Source organism: Kogia breviceps, chromosome 14 (assembly GCF_026419965.1).
Source record: "Kogia breviceps isolate mKogBre1 chromosome 14, mKogBre1 haplotype 1, whole genome shotgun sequence".
Lineage (NCBI taxonomy): Eukaryota > Metazoa > Chordata > Mammalia > Artiodactyla > Physeteridae > Kogia > Kogia breviceps.
The window spans coordinates 29,209,836-29,223,939 of NC_081323.1; the positions used below are offsets into that span (position 1 = coordinate 29,209,836).

The window sequence follows — 14,104 nt, forward strand, 5'->3', positions numbered from 1 at the left end:
GGAGCCAAACCACATCCCTCCTCCCCGCCGCTCTCGCTCCCGCGGGGCCGGGGCTGGGTGGCCCTGAACACACAGAAACCAGCCCAGGCGGCCCCCTACCCAGCGAGGACAAGCAAAACACCTCGCGGCGGGGACACGGCGCGGCCAAACCGGGGACAAAGGGCCGCACCCACGCGGGCCTCGCCAGATGGGGCTCCCAGACCGCGCGGCGGATCGGGGTCCGCTGGGGGGCGGCGGGGCTCGTCACGGGAAGGGGGTGCAAGCGTGTGTGCTGCTTTGTGATGGGCGGATAGAAAGGAGACTGGGCCCAGTCTCCGAGAACAAAAGTCCGGTCCTCCCCGGGGAGTGAGAAAAGCCGGGCCGCGGCGCCGAGGCGGGGCGGGAGCCGGGCCAGCCAAGTTCGCTCCGGGTTAGATCAACTTTCTAGTCCAGCTCTCCTTCCTGCAGCCTGGGTCCCAGGTCCCCGGGTGAGCGCAGAGACTGCGCGTCCCCGCAGCTGAGGGTGGGCGGTACCGGGGGCGCTGGGGGCCCCGGTCGCGCAGGCGCCTTCCTCGTCCCCTCGGATTCCCCCGCCCCGTCTCTCCCGAGCTCGGTAGGGCGGTTGGGGGAGGGGGGATGGCTAGAGCTGGAGCCGAGGGAGGGCGGGAGGCAGACACAAAGCCCTTCCCTCCCCTCCACCTCCCCTCCTTCTCTTCCTCCTCCCCCTCCTCCTGCTCCTCCAGGGCGGGGAAAGTCAGCCCGGCGCTAGTCCGCGGGGCCACCGGTCGCCCCCGCCTCCGGGACCTGCGGGGAGGGCCTGCGCGAGGTAAGGGGCGGCGGCAGCGGAGACCCCACCCCCTGTGCCCGCACCCGGCGCTCCGGGAGACTCCTAGACTGCGGTGGGGGCGTTGCGGGGTTTGAGGCACGGGTGCTGCCCCTCGCACACTCCTCCCCTGAGGCCTGGGGGCAGAGCGAGCGAGCGGCCTCGGGGGTCTTGGGGACGGGCGGGGGAGGGGAGAACAGAGAGTGGGGGCGCCGGGACGGGGGCAGGGTGGGCTTCCGGGCAAGGATCTTCAGCGGACCTCTGCCGGGGTGGGGGTGGTGAGGGGCCGCCGAGGCTGCGGGCGCGGGCGGCGGAGGAGGTAGAGACTTTGGTCGAGTTCTACCTGCGGGGACGCCTACAGGGTGTCAAGTGCGCCCCGCGCCGGCGCTCGCGGCCCGGAGCGGGGTCGCACGCCCGGGTGCCCGGTGCCGACCGGGTACGTGCGCTCAGCCCGTGAGCGGGGCGGACGCTCGGGCTAGGGATTTCCTCCCCCGGGGCTAGAAGCCGGACTGGGGGCAATGGGGCTGTCGCGGTGATTGATGGCAGGCCGAGGAGGAGCCCGGGTTCCTGCCGGGAAGCAAGGGGGCCACTTTCCCACTTTGAGGCCTCCTCGCTCCCCACCCCACCCCCACCCCCCGGGCTCGGCCTCCACCCTTGGCCTCGGCTCCCACCAGCGCAGCGTCCACCCACCCGCGCCCCTCGACGGCAGCGGGACGGCGGGGAGTTTGCAGAATTCAGCTTTAAAGCCTGTGATGTGTTGCCAAGAAATACAGGGCGCGACCGACCCCCTGGGCCCTAACCGGCGCCTCACTTCTCCTCCGAGCTCTCAGATCCTGGGGGGGTGAAGGTGGGGGTGGCTTTTCTAAGTCAGCAGAGGAAGCGGCGCACGAACCCGAGCGCTGTGGAGCGGTAGTTTCTTGCAGGCCTGAGGGTTTCATGCACAGTGGGATTTCTTAGGAACATGCTGTCGTCAACAAGGAAACCCCAGAGCACTCTTTGGACCAACAGGACTTTGTAAATATTGCAGCAAAAGCAAACATCTGGCGGAACTCGGTCATTAAGAAAAATAGTGTTTTGATGCAATATTGAAAAACATCAAATTTCATGTAAAAAATCCACCGTGAACAAAATATCAACATTTTACATCAAGTCCGGGTTGTGGTTATGACCTTGCATCATTGTTCAATGGAAACAATGTTTCCAGTCGCCCTCAGTTTATCTGGACCCCACCTGGGGGTTTATGAGGCTTGACAGTGGCATGCAGCAGATTATGCAATGCCAACTTTGTATATAGTCATGGTTTATTTTGGTTTTACCATGAAAATTTTAAAATTGAAGTATAGTTGATTTACAGTGTGTTATTTTCAGGTTACAGCAAAGTGATCAATTAAACACACACACACATATATATATATTTTTTCAGATTCTTATCTCTTATAGGTTATTTTTTTGACTGTGGAACTCTTACTAACTTTTTACCCAGTTCAAATATGCGAGAGTATTTTGACGAGTGGACATAAAGGTGCGCATTTTCTCTTTTCCAATGTGTCTCTAGAACAATCGTGCAGTCCCTGCTCTGGCACCTCCACAGAAGGCATCGGGGGCCGTGGGTTGGGAGGGGCCTGGGGGGAGACTCACATTTGGGACTCTAGAAAGAAGGCTGGTGGTTGACAGGAGCTTTGGGGTTTGGGGACTCTGCTTTCAGCATTTGGAGTCTGGGGACGTGAGAAGACCAACATGCTACCGTGTCCTCTTTGTCTGGAGACACTGTCCCACAGACAGGTTATCTGAGTAGAGAAGGAGCCCTAAAATTGTCCACCCTTGACTCCCCACTCCCATGCAGGGGCAGATGGGAGCAGCTTGACTCCCAGGTCTGTGGTATGTGCTTGTTTAGAGATAACTTCCCAGCAGCCCCCTTCCCCCCCCCCCCCCCCCCCCCCGTGCCCACCGGCCTGAGGTCCTCCTCCCCTTCACCAAATTCAAGGGCCACTACCCACAACAAAGAGGAGTTCCTTCTCCAGAAATACCTCTTTTCAGAGGTAAATCCTCCCCCTCTGCTTGGAGGAGACAGATAACTCATTTCTCCTCTCTCCGAGGGCAGTCAACACTGGGAGGTCAACCTCAACTGGGCCCAATCAGCACACACCGCCTGCATTCCATCATTTTGCTCTTTGTCCCATTCCCCTTGTATATCCAATCCTCCTGATGATCCTTCAAGATTCCTAGTGGTTTCAGCTGGGAAGGATTCCCTGGAACGGCACCAGAATTCCTTGGGTGTGTATTACTTATGAGCAATATGCGATGGCCGCCATTTGCCCACAGTGAACTTCCTAAGGGTGAAAGCCAGCTTCTAGTTCTAACACTTAAGGAATGGGTGTTGAACAAGTGGACAGAAGTATCCCCCTGTAAAAAGCATTTTGAGGAGTTACAGGGCAATAAGTATATCCTTAGCAGATAATATATTTTTTAATGTCACTGTTATTGCTCTTGACATTTTATTTTTTAAATATTTATTTATTTATTTGTCTGCACCAGGTCTTAGTTTGCAGCATGTGGGATCTTCGTTGCCACGTGAGGGATCTTTAGTTGCAGCATGTGGAATCTTTTAGTTGTGGCATGCAGGATCTAGTTCCCCAACCAGGGATCGAACCCGGGCCCCCTGCATTGGGAGCATGGAGTCTTAACCGCTGGACCATGGGGGAAGTCCCAGCAGATAATATTTTTATAGTGCTTTATAAAATGCTTGTCCAGATAATATCTCAGTTGTTTCTCACAACAATACTAACAATTCCATTTGGTAGGTGGGAAAACAGAGCCCTAGAGAGGTCAAAGCACCAAAGTTGGAACCAGGGCTCCAGGCCAGTAATCATTTTGCTGAACCACTGCTGACTTGCTAGAGGTGGCCCTGCTCAGATGCACATCCCATGCAGTATATGTCCAGAGCAGAATTTACACAGTGGTGTTTTACGAGGCGGTTTTAGTTACTCGGGTAAAATGCTTTCGAGAAATGCTAGTGGTAAGCAGGTTTTCCACTGCATGACTTTTCAGTGCCTTTATTATCATTATGTGCAGTGGGACTCTTTAGGGTGACTTCATAACATGTAATGTTTGCTAGCTTCTTTGGGCCGCAGAACCATGGAACATCTTCCGGATCCAGTGTTCTAAGGGGTCCACGTGGGGAAATGTTGCTTAGTTCACTCAAAACCTGACATGTAGGCAGTGTTCAAGGACGACTGATGTGCAGAATAGTAAACAAATGTATGTTCAGGACATTTAAAAGGCACAGTAATGCCCCCTTGTAAATTTAGAGTAAATTGTTGGTTCCCCAGCTTCTGTTCATCTGATTAACGTGAGTCAGTTCTCCCGGGTTTGATCAGATCTGAGGGAACTGGAGGAGTTGGGTAGACAATGCAGACAGGCCCTAGAGAGCATGGGCCCTTCAGGCTGCCAGAAGCAGGCAGAGCTCACCCAGCCTCCCCGGAGAACCCCTCAGATGCAGCTGTTTCTATGGAGTGGCCGCTTAGGGCCTCTTGTCCTGATGGTGGCTCGTCTTGGTTGACTGCACCACTGAGTGGGAAATACAGTTGCCTGCCTTCTTCTCTCCCTGGGAGCTGTGGATCCTGTAGGGCATCCATGTCTACATTTACTCATGAAGAGGAAGCTACAGTCACTGTCTTGAGTGCCTGGGATCAGAAACAAAGGGCTGCTGATGGTCATCCTTCATCCAGATTCCCCACTGCAGGAGGTGCAGCCCCCAATTCAGACACACCCATTGTTTGAAATTGTTTTGAATTAGAGCGTGCCTGCAATCTACTGTTAGGTACTTTACACAGATCAGTAACCCTGGCTATTCAGGCTTTATTGCATTTAAGAGAGGAGATGAGCAGTGGATTCCAGAGTTCGTATTTCAGGGATTCAGAGGAGAGTGGTGGGTTAGGAGGAGCCTTGGGAAAGGTGATGCCATGATCAGAGAGAGGCTGGGTGAATTTAATGTCTATCTGCTTTTGGATGGAGACATTTCTAGGTTTCCAGTGCTGAGCAAATTATCTTCCAATTTGTTTCATAGATTTTTCCAAAGCACAGAATCTAAGTAGCTCATTTAGAGATCTGTAATTGAATAGGGTGGTGTCACAGAGGTCAAGGAAAGGAATGTTTTGAGAAAAATGGACCTATCAGATGGGGTGGGTGTTCATGAGAGGATGTGTGTGTGTGTGTGTGTGTGTCCTTCTGCATGTATGGCCAAGGAAGAGTGTGGGGAGGAAATACTGAGTGTGATTTCCAACCCGCTGAGTTTTGAAGTCCTGCATGTTACCTGATAGAAATTGTCAATAAGCAGCCAGAGTCAGGGAGTCACTGGTGGGGTGCTGTGGGGACTGGAGCAGGGGAGTTGGTGAACTAACCCAGAGAGAGGCCACGGGCCAAGCAGAATGGGAACCTAGAAGCCCACATCCAGGTCCAGGGAAGGAAGGAGAAAGAGCCTGCATCGATGATGAGCCAGACAATCCAGAACTTTCAACCCACTAGTTCCTGGCCAGCATGTGTTGTGATTGACCAGGGCCCAGGCTTACCCCAGGTTGTGAATTTTTTTTTAACAGACATCATATTAGTTTCAGGTATATAACTTAATGATTCAATATTTCTATAATTGTGAAGTGATCACCGTAAGTCTAGTTAACATCCGTCACTGCTGAGTTACAGAATTTTTTTTCTTGTGATGAGAACTTTTAAGACCTATTTGCTCTTAGCAACTTTCAAATATGCAATACAGTATTATTAACTATAGTCACCATGCTTTTCATTACATTCCACGACTTATTTATTTTATACCTGGAAGTTTGTACCTTTTGACCATCTTCACCCATTTCTTCCCCGTCCCTATACCCCTGCACCTGCAACTCTGGCAACCAGCAATCTGTCCTCTGTATCTATGAGCTTGGTTGTGTGTGTGTGTGTGTTTAAGATTCCATATATAAGTGAGGACATAAGGTGTTGCCTTTCTCTGTCTGACTTATTTCACTTAGCATGATGCCCTCAACGTCCATTCATGTTGCTGCAAATGGCAAGATTTCATTCTTTTTTATGGGAGATAATGTTCCATTATATATGTACCGCATCTTTATCTGTTCATCCATCAGTGGACACTTCGGTTGTTTCCATATCTTGGCTATTGTAAATAATGCTGCAGTGAACATGGGGTGCAGATATCTTTTCAAGTCAGTGTTTTCATTTTCTTTGGATAAATACCCAGAAGTGGAATTGATGGATCATATGGAAGTTCTAGTTTAAAGTTTTTGAGGAACCTCCGTACTGTTTTCTATAGTGGTTGCAGCAATTTACATTCCCACAAATAGCACACAAGTGTTCTCTTTTCTCCACATTCTCACCAGTATTTGTTATCTCTTGTCTTTTTGATAATAGCCATTCTAATGGGTGTGAGGCGATATCGAATTTCCCTCATGATGAGTGACGTTGAGCATCCTTTCATACGCCTGTTGGCCATCTGTACATCTTTGGAAAAATGTTTGTTCAGATCCTCTGCCCATTTTTTAATCAGATTGTATGATTTTTTTGCTATTGAGTTGCATGAGTTCTTTCTGTATTTTGGATATTAACCCCTTATCAGATATATGATTTGCAAATATTTCCTCCCATTCAGTAAGTTGCCTTTTCATTTTGCTGATGGTTTCCTTTGCTGTGCAGAAGCTTTTTAGTTTGATGTAGTGCCACCTTGTTTGTTTGTATTGTTTTTGTTGCCTTTGCTTTTGGTGTCAGATCCAAAAAATCATTGCCAAGACTGATGTCAAGGAGCTTGCCACCTATGTTTTCTTCTAGGATTGTTATGGTTTCAGGTCTTATGTTCAACGCTTTAATCCATTTTGAGTTAGTTAATCTTTGTATATGGTGTAAGATAGTGGTCTAGGTTCATTGTTTTATATGTGGCTGTCCAGTTTTCCCAACATCATTTATTGAGGAGACTGTCCTTACCCGTTTTTAAAATTCTTGGCTCCTTCGTTGTAAATTAATTGACCATATATATGTGGGTTTATTTTGAGGCTCTCTTTTCTGTTCCATTAATCTAATGTGTCTGTTTTTATGGCAATACCGTACTGTTTGATCATGATAGCTTTGTAAATATAGTTTGAAATTAGCAAACTTGATACCTCCAGCTTTGTTCTTCTTTCTCAAGATTGCTTTGGCTATTTGGGGTCTTCTGTGGCTCCATACAGATTTTAGGAGTGTTCTAAATATTTCTGTGAAAAATACCATTGGAATTTTGGTAGGGATTGCATTGAACCTATAGATTGCTTTGGGTAGTATGGGCATTTCTGACAATGTTAGTTCTTCCAATCCATGAGCACAGAATTTATCTTTCTGTTTAAACCCTGAGAAATGTGGAGTGTCAGCTGAGAGTGTGAATAGAACCACGTCAGTTAATACTAGCAAAGTGACTCAACAGAATTATCACATATTGAATGAATGAGTGATTAAATGACACTGTTTTTGGTAGTAGAGACTTCTAAAACTTGCTAATGGTATGGTGAAAGTCTAAACAGAGCCATTTTTCAGAAGTTTCTTAAAAGATAAAGCTGGATTTGAGGAGGAGCAGGGGATGAAGTTATGGGCACTCCATGTGAGATGTCTTATTCTGGTCAAGAATCTTTGGTGGCAAGGAACCCCATTAGTAACTTTGAATAAGCCGAAAAGTTGTAGGAAAGTTTATGAAGGTATGCCGATTTGTTTAAGCCATATTTTTTTTTTTTTTTTGCAAAAATCTTTTTTAACACCTAAAGGAAAGAATCACATGTCCACTCCAATAGCTTTACCGGCTTTTTAGCAGTGATTTAAATGATGTTGCTGTGCTTCATAGTGTACAAATGAGAAACTAATTTAGGAATTGCATTACCAAACTCAGGTCTACTCGCCCGCCGCACAGCAAAACCAGTCTACTGACACCAGGTTGTGGTGAAGGAAAGTGTGGTGTTTATTTGCAGGGCACCAAGCAAGGAGAATGCCCGTGCTCAAAATACCTGAACTCCCTGATGGCCTTCAGAGCAGGGTTTTTCAAGGTAACATTAGGGGTAGGGGTCATAGGCTACACGGTCAGCTCGTGGACATTCTTCTGATTGATTGGTGGTGAGGTGACAAGGTGATGTTTCTGGAATCTCAGTCATCAATCTTCTGGTTCCAACGAACATGTAGACATCATGTAGTTGCCGTCCTCCACCTGGGTGGGGGTCTTAATTTTTGCAAAACAACTCAAAGATATGCATCAGATGTTAGCTATATCCCTTGAGGAGGAACTAGGAGTCCTGCGGCTGTTTTATGGCTGAATTGTTGTTTAAGCTATTATTACTTTTCTTGTTGGACTGCTTTTCCTTTGTTTCTGCATTTTCTCACTTCTCTAATTGTTCACTACCTGACTGTGCTCTTTGGAACTTGTGGAAGGCCTAGGAGACTAAAATTTTTTTACAGGCAAGAAGTGCGGTACTCTGAGGTCTCATACCTCTGAAGGCCCTTCAGGGCCCTGCTTGGTTTCACGTGTTCTAATTACTGTGAGCTTCTGTCTCATTTGTATTTGATCATGACTTGTGGTCAAGTGACAGTCAACGGAGTTATTATGTAATTCCCCCACTTGCTTGAAATTCTCGAAAGTTGGCATTTTAAAGATAAGGCTTGGTGAAAACATTTGTATTTTACCATTTTTAATGAGTTAAGTCTATTTTAATTGAGTAGGTTAAGTCTAATTGAGTAGGTTAAAATTGAATTAAGTCTATTTTACTTGAGTAGTAAATGAGATAAACAACAGATATTTTAGATTTCATGTATATGATTTCATGTGTTAGGTCAGACATGCAAAATACAGAAATCCAAATATTCAGCTAGTTGAAATATTAGCTCAATGAACTTTATTTGCTTTAAAAAGCTTTTTTTTTCCCTTTATTGAAAATATCACCACAGGTTTTATTACAAATATCTAACTCCCCATTGCATTTAAACTCAGGTTTGAGTACAAGAACATTTTTGAAGAATGAATTGAGGCAGATGTCTCTCCTGGATGGTTAGGGAGGGGCACCTTCACAGGTCAAATTGCTCCTGGACCCTGTGTCCCCAGAAATCAGCCAAGACCCCCCATGACCCCGCAGGGCCAAAACCAGAGACCTTATCTCTGTAACCAGCCTGGGGTTTGTCTGCCTTCAACATGTGGTGACAGAAAGTGAGGTGTCATCTAAACAACCGTCCTTGTCTCACGATCCAGACTTTGTTGAACTAAGTGCTGTGCATTTGTGACTTTTTATCACACAAATACTTTAACTTTCCATGTAGTCAAATGCCTGTACTTTTCCTATGGATTTCTTTAATTGGCTCCTGTGCATAGAAATCCTTTCTGCATCCTCAGTCAGGGAGCCATTTACAGTTTCTTCTTATTTTGATGCTTTCAGTTTTACAGATGACTGTTGAAATTCATTTGGAATCACTTGGCAGATGGTTTGTGAAGTAAGAATGCAACTTAATTCTTTCTGTTCCCCACTAGTTTACCCAAAGGCCCAGCGTCATTTGGTGAATAAACCCAGCTCACCCCAACTCTGTAAAACATGTTATATTTGGCTGAGCAAGTCCCACTCCACTTTTTGCCTCTTTATCTTTCTTTCCTTTCCCCCCCCAGATTTCCTTGGCAATGTTGGCCTTAATTCTTCCCATTAGTTTTATTCCATGGCATTAGTTTGGAATTGTATTAGGCCTAGCCACTGATTTGGGAAGACCTGAGACATCGTTTTTGATCCTCTTCCCCCAGTAGTTGAATTAGAGCCTGTAGGCATTTCTTGTGCAGATTCAGGCCTCACTGATTTCCTAGGCAGCAGGGTGCCTGGGGACGAAGCTACAAACCTGGGCTGGTCCTGCAGGGTTGTGGTTGCTTTTGGTTTCAGTGATGCTGGGAGGTGTGGGTCCTGGCTGACTTCCGGGATGGGGGCCAAGGTTCCTTTGGGATCTGACCTCTGCAGGTATCCCTCTGTAATTCCTGGCCTGAAGGGGATACTTACAAACACTGGTGAGGATGGGGCAGGGTGGTCAGTGCTCCACTCATGTTACCGAGTCCAAGCTCATACTGCTTGCCACATGACAGGCCAGTAAATCAAGAGACGAGTTGTTGGGGGAAGGAATAGTGACTTTATTTGGAAAGCCAGCAGACTGAGAAGATGGTGGACTTGCATCCCAAAGAGCCATCCCCCTCTCTTAAACTCTGTTTCCCTGGGACTGTGGTACCTCCTGGGGGTGGAGTCATGTCAAAGAGCAGGGGCTGGCAGAGGGCAGAGACCTCTTTCTTCCATTCAAGGGTGGCGTGGTTGCACATAGAAGGGGCACTTCCTGCTGTCCTGGGAGTCACAGAGGAGCACAGTGGAAGGCATTAGTTGGATGGACAGGGTGGTGGGTGTTAGCTGGTATCCATTGGGTTTGGGGTAGAGGAGGGTCCAGTGCAAAGAATGAGAACAAGGAGGAGTGTGGACGTTTGGGGGAAGAATGCGTCGCTCACTGTGGCTCCACTAAGGACCCGAGCTTCCCTGCCTGTGAAGTGTGGAGAGAGGGAGGCCGTGGTCCAGGCCCTCTGAGGGCTCCTAGACCAGGGAGGCAGGTGCTGCACATGCGGGACCAGCAGAGGCCAGCTTAGGGCAGCATCAGGTCCTGAAGACCCAGACCATGTGGATAGATGGAGAGGGTCTAGGAGGGAAAGCTGTCATCAGCTGCCCTGGGTGGAACAGCTCAGGCCCTGCGGGGAATTGTGCTCTATTTTTTTTTTTTTTTTTTTTATTTTTTGCGGTACGCGGGCCTCTCACTGTTGTGGCCTCTCCCGTTGCGGAGCACAGGCTCCGGACACACAGGCTCAGCAGCCATGGTTCACGGGCCCAGCCGCTCCGCAGCGTGTGGGATCTTCTTGGACCAGGGCACGAACCCGTGTCCCCTGCATCGGCAGGCGGACTCTCAACCACTGCACCACCAGGGAAGCCCTGTGCTCTATTTTTGATCTAAGTAGAATCTCAGCTTCCTTTGTCTATAAAAGGAGATAAGGGTATGTCTTCACAGGAAAGTTCTGGGGACAGTGTGGGACCCAGGAGAGTGGCCGGATCCGAGGCCAGCTTACTGGACGCAGACATCGTTGTACCCCCTCGCGGGTCAGTCTTTGGCTGAGGGCTGCCCCAAGTGCTTCTGGCTCCTGCACGCATTCCGAACAGGGCCCGTCAGCCTGAAGGCTGTCCTCTTGCAGAGACAGGGGCGCCGGCGGTGGGAGGGAAGATGTGTTTGACAGTGGTACAGGGACCCGCGCAGACCTCGGTCTGGGACGCTTGTTCTCAGCCCCACAGAAGCCGGCAGGGTGGGTGGTTGGAAGATGGTCCCTCCTCCATTTCTTGGAACGGTGCGAGGCACAGGAGTTTCTTCCTAACCCTCTGCTGTGAAGGATAATGTGTGTAGCTTACTGGCCCACCAGAAACCATCTCTGAAGCTACCCCACCATGTTGATTTCCCTCAGTTCTGCTGCAGGTATTTATACCCTCAGATCTTATTGGAAATTGTCAACATAATCACAGGATGCCTGTAACTATGCAAAGAGCCTTCGTGGATATAGTTAACCCTTGGTTTCTACCACTGTTGGCTCCCAGTTCCTTGAAGACTGATGAGGTATAGGACAGGGGACATTGAGAACCTCAGGGAACTTTAAGATCTGAAGAGCTTCTTAATCATGTCAGGAGATGACAACATAAAATCCTCACTGTCGCGGCCAGTCATTAAATACACGTAAGCATCTGAGTGCATTCGTACCTGCACCTTCCATCCTTTCTGTGCTGGAGTCATCCTCCCCCTCCCTCCCCCCCAGTTCTGGTAGTTTGCACCAGCCCTGCAGTGGAAGCGTAAGACCATGGACTTGTGAATTGCTTCAAACTAGCCAATCACAGGAGGCTTCAGAGATGAATGAAACCCATTGCTACCAGGGGCTGCAATTCAACCTGCAGATCCTCCCGTGATAAGGAGTCCACTCATCTGCTCCTCTGAGAACCCAGCAGCTGGAATAAGGGTTGAGACAGAGAAGCCAGAATTACATGACAGTACCACGTGGTCTGAGATGAGTTATTTTTTAAATTGAGTACAGTTGAATTACAATGTTGTGTTAATTACTGCTGTACAGCAAAGTGACTCAGTTATACATACATATACACTTTGTAAAATATTCTTTTCCATTATGGTTTATCATAGGGTATTGAATATAGTTCCCTGTGCTATACAGTAGGACCTTGTTGTTTATCCAATCTATATATAAAAGCTTACATCTGCTGACCCCAACCTCCCACTCCATCCCTCCCCCAACCCCCTCACCCTTGGCAACCACAAGTCTATTCTCTATGTCCTTGATTCTGTTTCTGTTTCATAGACATTTGTGTCATATTTTAGATTCCACATATAAATGATATCATACGGTATTTGTCTTTCTCCTTCTGACTTCACATAGTATGATAATCTCTAGGTCCATTTATGTTGCTGCAAATAGCATTATTTCATTGTTTTTTATGGCTGAGTAGTATTCCATTGTGTGTGTGTGTGTGTGTGTGTGTGTGTGTATGTGTATATATATATATATATATATATATATATATATATATATATACCACATCTTCTTTATCCATTCATCTGTCAATGGACATTTAGGTTGTTTCCATGTCTTGGCTATTGTGAATAGTGCTGCTGAGAACGTAGGGGTGCGTGTATCTTTTTGGATTATAGTTTTGTCTGGATATATGCCCAGGAGTAGGATTGCTGGAACACATGGTAACTCTATTTTTAGTTTTCTGAGGAACATCCATACTGTTTTCCACAGTGGCTGTACCAACTTACATTCCCACCAACAGTGTTGGAGGGTTCCCTTTTCTCCACACCCTCTCCAGCATTTGTTATTTGTGCACTTTTTAATGATGGCCATTCTGACCAGTGTGAGGTGATACCTCATTGTAGTTTTGATTTGCATTTCTCTAATAATTAGTGATGTTGAGCATCTTTTCATGTGCATATTGGCCATCTGTATTCTTTGGAGAAATGTCTATTTAGGTCTTCTGCCCATTTTTGGATTGGATTGTTTGTTTCTTTGTTGTTGAATTGTATGAGCTATTTGTATTTTGGAAATTAAACCCTTGTAGGTCACATCATTTTCAAGTATTTCTGAGATGAGATTTTAAACATTATGGTTCAAGCTCTCAAGAGATCTATCATCAGATCTAATTTTAACTATCAATATAAGGTAGATATATCTCTTTCTGAGTTTTTTTCCTAAGGTATTTTTCATTTAGTGTAAGTATCAAGAAACCATTAAAACAAGAATTGCAAGAGAAAAAAATGATCAACTGTAAGGGTAAAAGAAAATGAATAGTGTGAAAATGTAGCATTTTCCCTTCTGTTTTTCCATAAGTCCATTTAAAGTTCTGGGTCTTAGTTGTTGTTTACTGTTCTGTGGGATTCTCTATACATCCCGTGAAAGATGATACATCCCGTGAGAGTATGGAAGGCTTCAGGGTAAGCTGTACTCAGTTCTTCCAGAGAGAGAAAAAGAGCCTGGCATAAGAACCAAGACTTCGTAGTTCTCAAAGATTTTGATGCTTTTATAAATTAAACATCATTCTAGAAACAGAGATAAAAATCAATAAATTATGGCAAAGTAGTTGTTGAAGGTTGACTGAACTGAAGGTACTTATACAGCTGCATGATTAAGTATTATTATTATTATTATTATTATTATTTGCGGTATGCGGGCCTCTCACTGCTGTGGCCTCTCCCGTTGCGGAGCACAGGCTCCGGACGCGCAGGCCTAACGGCCATGGCTCACGGGCTTAGTTGCTCCGCGGCATGTGGGATCTTCCCGGACCAGGTCACGAACCCGTGTCTCCTGCATCGGCAGGCGGATTCTCAACCACTGTGCCACCAGGGAAGCCCTTAAGTATTATTTAATTTAGCAAAACTGCCTTTGAGGAAACATTTTTTTTGGTGAGTGCTAGGAAAATGGACCAAGCTATTAAGCCATTTGACTTCAAGCACGTTTACACACCATATGAAAACCCAGCACAGAAGCACAGAAAGAAGCCCAGAAGCACAGAAAATGCTTTATCTGACTGATAAAGCATTTTCCAATAAACTTAACATTTAGCAGAAAAGGTCTTCGGATGGATGGTGAGGGGACACAATCCGCCTTGCCCTGTGTCTCGAGGAGGGGATGTGGAATGTTGCTTTTCCTGCAGCGTTGCTTTGCCTCGGCCACAACCATGC

At 47.1% G+C, this 14,104-nt stretch overlaps 1 protein-coding gene across 1 annotated transcript in view; it reads left to right on the top strand.

Moving 5' to 3' along the window:
• The first annotated feature begins 615 nt into the window (after window positions 1-615).
• Window positions 616-14,104, top strand: part of RIN2 (Ras and Rab interactor 2) — a 229,177-nt gene continuing 215,688 nt past the window's right edge. Inside the window, exon 1 of the mRNA XM_059038842.2 lies at window positions 616-805. The gene's annotated coding sequence lies outside the window, so the exon portion shown is untranslated. The remainder of the gene's footprint in view (window positions 806-14,104) is intronic.